Source organism: Tinamus guttatus, unplaced genomic scaffold, assembly GCF_059628265.1.
Source record: "Tinamus guttatus ecotype Peru unplaced genomic scaffold, ASM5962826v1 Tinamus_guttatus_pri_ptg000311l, whole genome shotgun sequence".
Classification (NCBI taxonomy): domain Eukaryota; kingdom Metazoa; phylum Chordata; class Aves; order Tinamiformes; family Tinamidae; genus Tinamus; species Tinamus guttatus.
In genome coordinates this window covers 1,810,153-1,823,515 of record NW_028288845.1, presented here as the reverse complement: position 1 = coordinate 1,823,515, position 13,363 = coordinate 1,810,153, and positions in this window count along the sequence as shown.

Sequence of the window (13,363 nt, the reverse complement as noted above, 5' to 3'; positions counted from 1 at the left end):
GACTTGCAGGAGAGAGCAATAAATGTCTTAAGTTTCAATGCAGTAGTTGCTCAAAGCAGCTGAATCCTAATGCACATGATTTGCTCTACTAATTACTATTATTACATACAAAATGTAGTTGTCCAGAATGGCTTTGCTTCAGTGCTTTGCACAAATATTGAGTTTCCCTTTTTCCCAGTTTGTGTAGTAGGATGAACACTAATGTCGGTTTACAGAATACATACCCTGCCCTGCCTTTGGAGGGCTAGTAGCCTGTGTTTGGGTGAGCCACGGGGGAAGAACGATGGTGGGTGGTAAAACTGGCTTTTGAGGATGCAGCAGCCTACCAGCTGTGGCTTGTTGATTAGAAAAGATCCTCAGCTGGTATAAATCAGCAGTTTCGTAAGTTTTGGTACTTCTTTGTACAAAGAGAATTAAATGCTAGATTGACTCTAGAGAAACAGAAAAAGAGTTACACATTTATTGCTTCTTAATTCCTTTGTATTTATCTTTATTTCTATGGAAGCGTTCAGAATAATTCCTAACTTTAAGAATATTTTTCTGATGATAGAGCTTCATGAAAATGACCAAACATTTTGTCTAAGACAGCAAATAGTTTTTAATTTGTATTGTCATGGAGGTGGTGAGTTAACATACAGCGTGTTAGACATTTTCTACCCGCATCCAAGGGTGCGTGTCCTTCAGGAAGCTGGAGCCTGGGCCTTACTCCCCGCCCCTCTATCTGGGCCCAGAGCGTCAGGCGCCAGCTGGCAGGCAGGGCTTTCCCAGCTAGGCGCAGGGGAACACGTCCTCCTCCAAGAAGTCACTAGGAGAGACAACCCAGAGTTCTGGACAAAGCCTCAAGTATCACAAGCACTTTCATAGATCAGTAGGAGGTGGCTGAGCTGTAGCTCCTCACATGTGCCATATGTAGCAGGGGTCCTGTTCCACAATGAAAAAGTGATTTAAAGCACACTGGAGCAGGTGCGAAGACTCGTTTTGCTTTAAAAATGGTTTTCAGTTAGCAGTTTACTGAAAACTCTCTATTTCTCTGCTTTTACTGGAGAAATTACTGGAATGTAACAGCATCTTTTACTGACTAAAAATCATCTGACCCACATGTGAAACATGCTTAGATCTGTAGTCACTGGAATGTATCTCAGGTTTGAGTTCTTTCTACTTAAGTTGTGCTAATGTGCCTGGAGTGAGCAGTGCAAATGTGAGGCCTGCCCCAGATCTGCTCCTGCACACGAGAAAGCACCAGTGTCGCATTCTGCATTTTAGCAGGCTGTGCTGCAGCCTGAAATAGGCTCTCACCAAAACTCTTGATCTGAATGTCCCAATTCCGATGGCACTCTTGTCAGTTTTAAAGGTAAGAATACTTGAGCAGACAGAATACTGAGAGTTAAAATGACTGCCAAGCTAAATATCCTCTGTCCAAGTCTCAGCATCAGATGTATTGTTCAGTTGCCAGTAAGATTTCATTTTTGGAAGTAACACCTTCTAAAGACTAGTGAGCAGGGAAGGGATGTAATAAGGCAAGGTAATACCAACCCATTTGTTAAAGCATTCAACAGTCATAACAGGCTGAATCCTAAAGCTTGTTCTGCTGTATTTCAAGGTTTGTAATCATGTTTTACTTGGTGGAAAAGGACTGGATTATATCAGTAAGCTCCTGCAGATTCAGTGTGCAACTCCCACCTCTTTTTTGGTCCAATCTTGGTTCTGAATTGTGTAGTGGGTGGCTTGGCTAGAAAAAGAGTTTCTGTAGGAAACTCAGGAAGTGCTAGGCAGCTACCATAAAGGTTTCCTTTTTTGTCTTTGGCCATACCAGAAATGGAGGTGAGATGGTGAGATTTTTTTAATGAAGAAAACCTTTGTCACAACATATCAAAAGTAACTAATTTGAACCCAGATTTTTGAGAGTGCTATGTTTACAACTCTGAAGGGAATTAGACATTAAAATGCTATTTAAAACCTTGTCTGTAGACCTTAATTCTGTTTTTTTCTTCCTTTTTTTTTTTTTTTTTTTTTTCTTTTTATAGTGTAACTCTTGCTTAAAACAATGTAATTTACACAGCCATTTGGAAGCAGGTGCAAGCTGGATTTGATCACGTTACAAGCCCAGAGGTATGTTAGTGCAGCACAGTGCCTAAGTTAATAAATCCTGGAAGTTATTTCAGCATGTGTTCGGCACCAGACTAACATATGACTGCTGGTCAATTTGCAAGCCTTTTTTTCCCCTGGCCTGTCTGCAGCCATCTGGAAGTCCCAGAGAGAGTTTTGCTGTACAGGACCTGAAGGGCAAGGTCTCATAGGAGGTTTTGTTCAAAAACTGCACTGCACTTTGACAGCTGGCTAGTGGTGTCTACTGCACTCCGTGAATTGCTGGTCATGTAGCAGTTCCTCATCCTTTGGCCCGCCTCAGTGCCACAGCTTTAGCACTGTACCGTGCTCGGTTGGGTATTCTTAAATCAGAGTTCAAAGGAGGAAATACAACTCTTGGTCTTAAACTGTGGTTGTTTTGAGTGAGTCCTGTGATTTCACTGCTCACTTCCTACGAGCTATGCAAAAAGATTCAGGAGGCTCTGAGGAAGTTCTGTGGATTTCATTCTTCCGTCTAAAGGATTCTGAACAACATTGTTGCTATAGGCTGCCTTTTTTTTTTTTTTTTAAAAAAAAAACAGCTACAGAAGGCGCTCTCTCTGTTGCTTATTATATCTCCTTTAAAGCTTTAACATCTAGTATTTATTCCAAGGAATAATATACTCTTTCATCAATATCCCATTAGTAAAAGAGTGAAAGACTTAGCAGACGTCTGTGGAAAATGTTGCAGAAAGGACCGAGATGGTCAGCTCTAATGTTCCGTAGTGCTGCTCTGATGTATTAAGTTTGCAGAATTTCTCTGTGAAATACAACCACCTGCTTTTCCAAAGAACGTTCTCAATTGTTTCTATTGCTTGATTGCATTTAAGTATGTGTATATGAATGTGTAAGCACACATGGAAAATTTTATACCCACGTATCACTGAGAGGCCTTTCCTCCTATAAATTAATTTCAGAGTTTGCCTGGATAGCTTCACAAACGATATTCAGAACAGTTTCTAATTTAAAGTGCTAGACTAAGCTAGGAGTTCGAAAGCAATTTGTGCACTAGTAATGCTTCTCTTATTTCATGCTTGCTTTTTACTTTTTCTGTTGCATATGCAGAAGATCTGTTCTGTTCAGTGAAGGAGATTGAGCATGCTAAAAACTGATCTCGGGAGTAAACCTTCTCCTGAATAAGGGAGACACTGTGAACTACAGCTAGAATTTTGTATTTTACAAATCTGTCCTTTACCAATGGTATTGATATTCCTTCAAAAGAAAGAAAAGTCTTGGAAACAGGTTATCAGCTCTTTTGTCAGCTCTAATGCAACTGCTTCGAGTCGCATTATTTGTTGATGACTATCCAGTATATAAAACAAATTGGCAAGGTGACTTCAGTCACGCTTTGTCCATGTCTGTCACCTCAGTACCACCATTGCTCTGTAATTGGCACTGGGCAGGTGTTATCTGGACACTAAAGAGAAAAGAAATTCTATAATGGTATGGTTCTTCCTCTGCAGGGTTTCAGGAACCCGGCAAAGACGGTGCTTGTTTCACAGAAAAGAGCCAATTCCTGTCACAGGAGTTCTGGCCGTAAGCCTGTTATTAAAAGGGTCCTAAAATCCTAGTCTCTTACTGTCCATCAGCTTTGGAATGTCCCATTCAGATGATTTCACTAACATAATATTCAGTATGTAACTCCTCAAGCCCCATTGTAAATTTTGTGCCCCTTTTCAATCCAAATGGCCATTTCAGTTATCTTGCATGCTGCTCATCAGTTCAACAAAATTTTCATATGATATCACAGTTAAAAAGATTAAAAAAAAAAAATTAAAGCATTTGCAATGTATGCACGTAGTAAAGTTTGGGTTTGCTTGCAATGAGTCTGTCATCTATTATCTGTTTTTTTTTTTTCTTACATCTGCTATGTACTTAACACATAAAACAAAAATTAGTTTAGATTATGAATGTAGATTTCCATTTTCATGGAATTAGATTATATGTAGCTATTCCTCCATGTATGCTGACACATTTAACTCAGAAATTTTCTCCATGTGATTTCAAAATGATCTTAAATTATTTCTAGCATGTGCAGGGAATTGTTTTATGAAAGATAGCAGAGAGGGGGGGAAAAAAAAAGTCTCTCTTGGCTTAGTAGATCCAATAACCTATCAAGCTGGAAAGAGCCTATGGCAAACTCTAAAAGCAGGTGATCTCTGTTGAAATTGTCTTCTGTGATCAGTGAGAGCTAAAAGTGATTCATTGCCTTCCAAAATGACCAGAAAATGGTGTGTAGCTAGCAACATAAAAATCAAATAGGTTGGAACTGAAATTCAGAAGGAAAAACACTACTAGGAGATAAAAAGAACTGCAATGTTTTCCTATATAAATAAATCTTGAGAAGAAATGGAAAACTTTTTCTCCCGCTGCTGCCTATGCAGAAAAGTAGTGTTTTTCAGTGCATAGACTCAGTAAAGAGGCCTTCTCTTCCTTAGCTACCAACAGCAGAAGGAAAAGGCTAAGGGTCTTCCTGTGCCCTGCAGAGTTAGTGATCACCTGATTGAGTTCACCTGGTTATCGCAGGTAAGTTGCTGGTGAATTCTGTTGTGTAGGGGCTTGCTTCTCTCCATCATGTCGGATGTCTTGCCAGAGCGCTCTCCATGCAGTATCGCTTCTTGTTAGGTATAGAGTCCTGGGGAACACAAATCATAATAGGTGGCTGGAATTTTTGCCTCTCCTTTTTACTATATTGATTTTTTCATTGTGTCTCTAGACACATCTGTGTCTGGCGATACTAAAATACGGTGTTTATAGTATGCCTGGATTTGACTCTGGTGTAAGTCTCATATTTTTGTGGCTTCTGTTTCACAAATAAGGTGACGTTGGTTAATCGTAAGCTGTTTTCAAGTAATATTCTTTTCTGTGCATGCTCCAACAAGTCTGGCCAAGTGTTGTTTCCTTTGTGAGATCATTTTCAACTTTATACACACTCCTTGCTTCCTCATTCAAATAACTTTCTTTCACTTCTTTGTATTTGCTGCCTTTTTTTTTCTTTTTTTTGTTAGTTTTTTTGTGAACTGTATCTCATTTCTTATTAATTCCTGATAAATACTGCTGCTGCTTTATGTATGTGCTCTCCTTGGATTTTGGTGAGGCCAAAACTAAATCTCACTCTTTTGGAAATCATTTTGTTTTGCAATGACTTAGTGTTAGTCATCTCTTTTGTGTCCTGGTTGCATGGGCCAAAAGCTGCCCAGTACAAAAGAAGATTAGTTTAGTTTAGTATGCCATCGTTATCAAATTGAGATGGTTATACTGAACTTTACAAAATTTTTAGAAAACCAAAATGTTTGGCACTCAGCAAATTTTTTTCATATTTTATAATGTTTCATGTTCAGATGGTGGTTTCTGCCAGAAATATTCAACTTCTGTTTTTTCTTAACAATTGACACAATTTTGCTCTTTTTGTCTTTCATTTAAGTGCCATGTTGTGGGAGATGAACAATGCTGTATTCCCATTGCTAGGGAGAATTCCTAATATTTCATGCAGTTTCTTTTAAAAGCTTGAGAAAATTTTTTTTTGCTTTGATATTTTTTTGCTTTGATATTTTTTCCCGGTAGCGTCTTGTTCACTGTACAAACGAAAGCGCATCTAACGTACTCCTGCTGCATAGGTAGTTAGCAATGAAATTATCTTCTTCAGTATTGAAAAATGTAACTCAAATTGTACAGCTTACGCAAGAGCTTAGGTGGTGCAGTTTGCTTAGGAATTGGCAGGAGATCTGGAAGACACAGGGTGAGTTTGCTGCTCCAGTGAGGTTTTGCTGTGGGAAAAGAGGACACCCTGGGCTGCATTTCCTTGGCTGCAGCGTGGTTACAGAGAGCAAAGGGCTGTGATTAATGCTCAGCAGGTGCTATAGTACTGCTATGGTGGGAGCCATCTAGATATTAACTGCATGCAGTGGAGCAGCAGTGTGTACAATGAGTCGTAGAATAATATGCTTGCAGAAGAAGCTTATTCATACCTGCCTAATACCCTTCAGAAGAAATGAGATATTTCATCTTATTTGAAAAGATTCTTGGCTACTGTGCTTGTCCATTCAGTGTCTTTGTGTAATCTTGGATTAGAACGTTGCCCACCACGTCACAGCACGAAGGGTGTGTTGGTTTTTGCCCGATTAAAAAAAAGTCACTGAAATCCAGATCTCCCGTGTCTTGAGTTCTGTGCATCTGGGGACAGGAGAAGAGATGTTTTTTTTGACCTAGAAAGCAGCGTTGCTTTCAATGAAGACTTTTCAATCTTGCTCAGAACTTTTTTTTTTTTTTTTTCTTGTAGGCAAGGTCAAGGTGGGTCCCTAACCAAAAGAATAGAATGTTTCTGTAAAAACAAACAGACAAAACAACCCTCAAAACCCCCAAAGCCTGGGCCAGATTATCATTAAGATTACCAATATTTGCTCAGGGAGGAAGATGAGTTGCTACAGTAAATTAATTTTCATTTGATAGCTCTGGTGATATCTGACTCTCAAGTAGCTTGAAAACTTTTGTGGGAATAGTAACTGTACCAGATGCTTACTTCTTTAAGCTAGAATTGTTAGAGTGTTCTTAGAAATGAAGGGGAAAAATCTCGATGTCTTCTTAATGTACTTCTGGATGTACTTAACAGGTTTTACTGTTGTGAGTTACTTCTGAAAGGCCAAATGACATGGCCAGGTATTTCCTTAACAACCTTTTCCGTTTCCTTTCCTAAGTCTGGCATTTCACAGTAGCATTACTGCAGGGATTTAATTGGTCTCTCTTGTATATCTGGCAGTTCTCTCCATCAGTTCAAACTTCCTGCTTGCATTACCTCCCACTCACAGTGTCAGGAGATTATACCTGCATATACCTCTGCCCCCTCCTCCCCCAGCTCTATTCCCCCGTGTTGAACTCTTTATGAGGCAGTCAGGCCGGTTTTACTGTGCCCTGCTAGCTAATCTTGTGTTCTTCAGGTGTGAACACATTGTGTTTTAGCAAAATAATTCAGTAGAATTCTCAAGTGTCTTGGCACTGCTCGTGTTCAGCTGTGGGAATCATCTCATGTTGGGAACATGGCACCAGGTCTGCCTGGGGTCCTGGAGCTGTCGGCACCTGTGTGTGTACCTGTAAGGAAGCTCATTAAGGTCAGTGTGGGTCTCGGAGTTTAATCCTGCAGATACGATGCCTGGGGCTGCAATTTTGAACATGACCTTCCCTAAAAGTGCTGTTCAGATTTGTTCTTAATTAATGTACCTTCAAGGTTTAAATTTGTCACTTCTTCAGTAAGCCAGTTTTGCTTAGGAATCTGCCACTTAGCTGAGTAACGCTAAACTGCAGTGTCAAAAGCTGATTGATTGCAGCTTTCCATGAACTTGGATGCAAGCCACCCAGTGGGTAATAGATTTGCATCTGGTGCAGAATTTTCCATGCTGCTCTATTTCTGGCTCTTTGATGGTCATTTCTTGCTCTCTTCTCCACTGCTTTACGTCTTTGCAGAGCTACTATAGCTGCATAGGTTAACTCATTAGCCTGTCCTTTTTGCCTCGTTTCAGGCTAAGTCCCTTTTTTGTCCTCTGCACCTGTTGAGGCTTAATCTTCCCCTTCTGCTTTAGCCACAGTATTTTGCAAAATTATACAACAGAAAGGAGCCGTGCTGCCCTATTAAATGTGGTCAGCTGCAAGGATAACCTAGAGAACACAGGGATTGGGATCTTCAGTGACTGCTTTCCTGCAAACCAATAGCAATGACAGTGCTCATAAGGGATCCTCCATCTTATGGCTTCTGGGGGTAGCCTGTGAAAACTGAGTTTCAAATGCTCTGGGGTGGATGTTTCTAGGTTTTGCTATATCTCTCCCTTAACCAAAGAGTGCTTGAGTTTTAATGAAGAAACTCTTAGCTCTCATGGGACTGTAGGTGGAAGAACAACCATGGGGAAAACAAAGCTCCGTCACAAGGATGTTCTTTCACATGCGAGAAAGCAGTTTCACAGGACTGCCCAAGTGTCTATCTCTACTCTGGTAAGACTGGGAGATTTCCAAAGGTCCTGTCTCACAGATACATAGACAAGTGTGTGAGCGTATGAACAAGCAGGATGCCTTGTTGGTGTTTGTCTTTACAAATCTTCCTGAGAGACTTCAAACAGAAACTTAGCTTCTCCACTCTGACTCCCAAAGCTCAACACCTTTATTAGAAGACCCACAAGAGGCTTCCTTCCCACTTCACCAGACACGGTAAATGTACAGGTTTTATTCAGACATTTGCAGGAACAAAAAAGATGGGCCCCAAACCTCTAAATTTATGCACTAAGAGGATTTACCACAGCAAAGCCAGAAGCAATTTCTGGCTAACCTGACCTGAAGCAATTTCTGACTAACCTAAATGCAGTATTCTGGTTGTACTCCTTTAAATTAAGCTAGTAAAGATATATCATATTCACTATTGGGACAGAATTATATGAAGCAGCTGTCCTAACAGATAAGATTGATTATCCTGTACACAGCTGACATTTACCCCTATTTGTCCTTAGGCCTGGGGTAAGAGTGTTACCCCCATCAGGTCATTTGTGAACACATTTACTGCGAATATGTTATTTAAAAATATTATAAAATCTGATCCATCAGAATGGAGGCTGTCATCTGCAGGTTTTTATCAATGCTTTAGATGATCATATCTCATTAGAAGATTTTAAAATTAGGTGGCTAAATGCTAGCAGCTATTAAATAGACTTTAGAGTTTCCATAGGGCATGTATACCTTAGATAGTCTTGTAAAGTGACTTGCTACAGTGAACCTGAGATGGTGTGTTATGAATAAGATCCCCATCTCTAGAAATCTACCCCTGGCTGTAGATAATAGTTCTGCTTTCTATAGAGATCTTGCTCAAAGACAAACAGTATAAATTGAGTGCCATATAGGAGTCATTCTTGTATTATGTGTCTAGCTGCAGAATCTTGTGTAAAAAGCCTATTCTAGCTTCATTTTTTTCCTCTATCTATCCTGGTAACTGGGGTAAGAAGTTAAATGTTTGGCTCTGATATTGGAGTGCAGTACCAGAAACTGTGAGCTCGGACTATGCTGACACATAGAGCTGGCCTGCGAGTCTGTTACGCCTCTAGGTGAGGTGAATGTCACCTCTGTGGCTCCGGTGTGTGGGTCTGGGGAGCCCTGCTGGCGATGGGTGCTGTGCTGCCAGCCGTCTGCAAAGAGACGGAATCTCTTTGGAGTATTATTGTTAGCAAATCCCCTTACGGGTTCCCAGTAGTGGAGAATAATGCTAAGCTGTTGGCCCCCTGTCACACTAAGGACAATTTTAAAATGAGTTTGGGACATTCTACACAGATAAAACTCCATGTGAGGAGGAAAAAAAGCCAAGTGCATTGTGCCATTAAAAAAAAAAATCTCAAAGAGAAGCATTATTTTATTTAGCAGATAATAATTACAATAATAACTGTAATTCTTAGCAGCCCATCCCCTAGCTTTGCAACAAGCTAATTAGAATTATGAAAGCCACGAAGAAGTGTAAAGTGTTAACTTGATTTAACTTGGAATGGTGCTGCCCACCTGTTTGTCTAAATATAAGTGAATTTGCAACACGACCCAATGGCTGTGCGAGGAGGTGGGGAGCCAGCGGGAGCTCGAGCTGAGCGCTGGCGCAGGCTGGGCTCGCTGTGTGTGAACAGGGGCAAGCCAAGGAAGGCAGAAGTCTGTAAGAATGTTTTGGCATAACTTCCTGGCTCCCATGCTGACCTTGGATACGTATCACGTTATGTATTTTTTTTCCAAATGTGTACAGTCAGCTCTAACGGTTCGTTGATCCTAGCTAAGCCTTTTGGCTTGGCTCTGCTGTCAAGTGCTCTGGTTTGCCCAGGTCTAGCAAGTTATGTGGCTTGAAGCTACAGGCGTTTCCTTACTGTATGGAAATAAATTCAAAAGCTCTATTGTGATCACTTGTTGAAACAGCTCTGACTTATCACACCAAGGTTCCCTGATGCTGACAAGCTAAATGACTTTCACTTGCTGCAAAGCCCTGCCAAGCAAACCTGCTTCCAGATCTTATCTGCAGTGCGAAGGAAGTGTTTTGCAGAAGCTCATTTAAACAACTTCACACCATCCTTCTCAATAGAATTGAGTCTGCATAATCCTCATGAATCTCTTGACTTAAACATTGAATCTCAATGCATCACTGCTTTGGGGGTGACAGTTGCCATCCAAGTACTACTAATTAGCTTTTTATTTAAATGAGTTGAGACGCTAAAGTTTTGTGAGCCTGGCGCGCTTGCCAATTGCAACTCAGAGGAAAGCTCTGAAGTGCTCTTGTTAATTCCGAGCACGCCTCTTAGCCATGTTTTCCATCTTGTTGTCCTGCGAATATCTTCCTCTACTTTGCAACTGGTGTCCTAAAATACAGGATACGCATTATTTATTCTCCCTAACATGTATCAGTTTTCATTGGGGGCCCTCGCTATCAAGTATTAAATATCTGTTTTGGTGAAGTAATGTTATGTTTCCGTTGGTGCTGTAACTCTGTCTCACTGCAGTGACACTGCATAGGTTGATATTAAACCCTTTAGGGTACAGTGGCTAGCAGCTTCCTTTTTGAATGAGTGTTTTCTTTGCTCGGGTGGTAAGTTGCAGAAGCAGCTGATCTTCTGGTGATCGTGTAGGGCTCGACTATTACTTGCAGCTTAATGGTCTGTTGGCATCGAAGTTGTCTTCACTCCAATTTTATATATTTTGTTTATATATATCCTGTGTGACATTTGTTACTGGATTAAAAATTGTCTTCCTCATGGCTACTACAGCACTTTTGAAATAACTATATAGGTTGCATAAATAACAAGCCTTTCAGCTGAGAAGTGATTTACATCTGCCCCAAGTTGCATGATTTCTTTGTAAGGCTTATTAAAACTCTCGAAGGACATTTTATTTTTATTTCCCCTCCCTTTCCCTGCTATTGTATCTGTAATTCAGTGCTCCCAGAAGTTGCAGGGAAATAGTCCTCTGCATGCGGGTGGGCTGATGACAAGTAGCACTGGCTCGGGGTCCTGTTCCAGAGCCTTTGCTGCAATTGCAGCTTAGCAGTGCTCTGCAGTACCCTATCTGTTTCTTCCGGGACCCCTTCTAAATACAGACTAAGAGCATAAAACTGAGTTGTGCAAGACTTCTTTATGGTGATTTTATGCTGTGGGGAATTTTGTTAGAGATTAGTGTTTTGGACTATAAAATTCCTTTCAAATCCCTTCTCAGCTGAATGTGAATTTTACTTTCCTGAGGCAAATAAATACAACTTTCCAGTCTTGTTCCATCCACCTGCCAAAGCTGGGTCCGTAATCTAGAATCTATTATTGGTATACACTGAGGCAAATCATCTGATGTTAAAGGTTGAATCCTTGTAACTGAGAGTGGAATTTGGCTTGTGGCCTTTTTATTTTAGATGGCATGGGTGAAAGCCTGCAGTACTGGAACAAAACTCTTGTGACCAGATCAGGATGTATATAAAGAATTAGTCGCAGGTACAGTCATGAATAAAGATATGCTTCAAAACAAAACATACATTTTAGTACAAATGTGTGTAGGTATATGAGCATGTATATGCTCTAACTGCTTATTTCTCCTTTGCATATTGATCTATATATAGTACTTTTCCATAGTAAATATAACCCACAAACAAACATTTATTTTGGCTAATCAGTTGCTCCTGGAAGGAGAATATTTTTTGGAAACATTTAACACATGTGCATGAAATGCCAGTCTTGATGTTTTCTGCAGCCTGGTGAGTGTTTGGGTGGCAGCTTTGCCAGTTTGTGCAGCATGTGATGCCCATCTGGCAGGGCTGGAGCTGTGGTTCCATGACGCTAATGAACTGGGAGAAATGCACTAGTTCAGATTCCTCCTCCCCTGCCCCTCCAATCTTGCAGCTTTTGTTTCTCTGTCCATCTTGATTATTTTATTTTTATTTTTTTAAAACTGTGACATCTTGATGTAAGGATGATAGTCTTTTCAATTAAATGCTTCTATATTTCACAAAAAAAAGGCCATAGGAGGGACACTGTAATTTGCATATAAAAAGTTGATAACAATATAGCCTTGTTCCAAAGACCATAGAGACTAGTGGAAATCACCAGTTTTGCTTAAATCTGTAGGAACAAATTGTGATTTTAGTTACATTGTTGCAACTGTAGCAACTTGATGGAAGCAAAAGGAATTACTCCAGATCTATGCCCTGCCACTCGCTTCGCTAGCTTTACGCTCCTTTGCTGCCAATTCTTCCATAAAGCTCAGGGACTTGAAGCTGCGCGTTGACGGGAAGAGGGCTCTTCTGAACAGTGAGCTGTGCGAGAGGGCAGCCAAGGCCTGACTGCTTAAAAATCTGTGGTTTTTGAGCATCTCCTGTCTGAGCACCAAAGCTTTACTGTAGGGGAAGGTGAAACATAAAATGTGTGAGAGCAAGTGGAGCTGCGTCCTGGCCCTCAACTCTTGCTGCTGTGGACAGAGTTGAGCCATACACCTGGCAGGAGTGCGACTGGCATGAGCGTCACCACCCCTCTGTCCAGCATAAGTGGTTAGAGTCTAATCTCGATATAGTAGTCACAAATTGTGACTTTCACATAACATGTAGATGGCTAACTGCTTAACATTTTAGCTTTTGACTTGAACTTAGCTTATCTGCTCTTCACAAATACTTCTGCATTGCTTAGAGAGACATATATACATGTACCTAAATGCACACAACATATATAGATACATACACACACCCGCATATTTATATATATATATATATAGAGAGAGAGTCTCTTTCGAATTTCATGCTAGTGTAAAATCTAGCTTTACATAAGAATTTTTTTTTTCCACAGAACTGTTATCAGGGTCTTTTTGGATATGCTGGTTTATTTTAATTCAGGTTCTTTAAAAACTGGCCTCATGGGATATTTTACTTCCTGTGCGAATTCAGAATTTGGCATGATTAGTGCTCTTTCCTGAGTCTGAAAGCTGAAATGTCAACAGCTGTCCTGATGGTCCCTTGGGTTTGCCCTGTAAACATGGCTTCGCAGGCTCAGAGCCCCATGAACATCATCTGCCGTTTGAGCCAGCCTAGCAACTGTGCTGAATTTGTGCCGGGATAGGGAGAAGAGCTGGGTCATTCTGCTGAGGGGGAGAGGGACACTAGAAAACCCAAGAAACACAGTCACACTGAAGCTTGCTTCTGCTCTGCTTTCAATAGCTTTCTAAAATGCTCTCACTCTCATGTTGGCATTCTCAGTGTGGTTTACACTGCGCT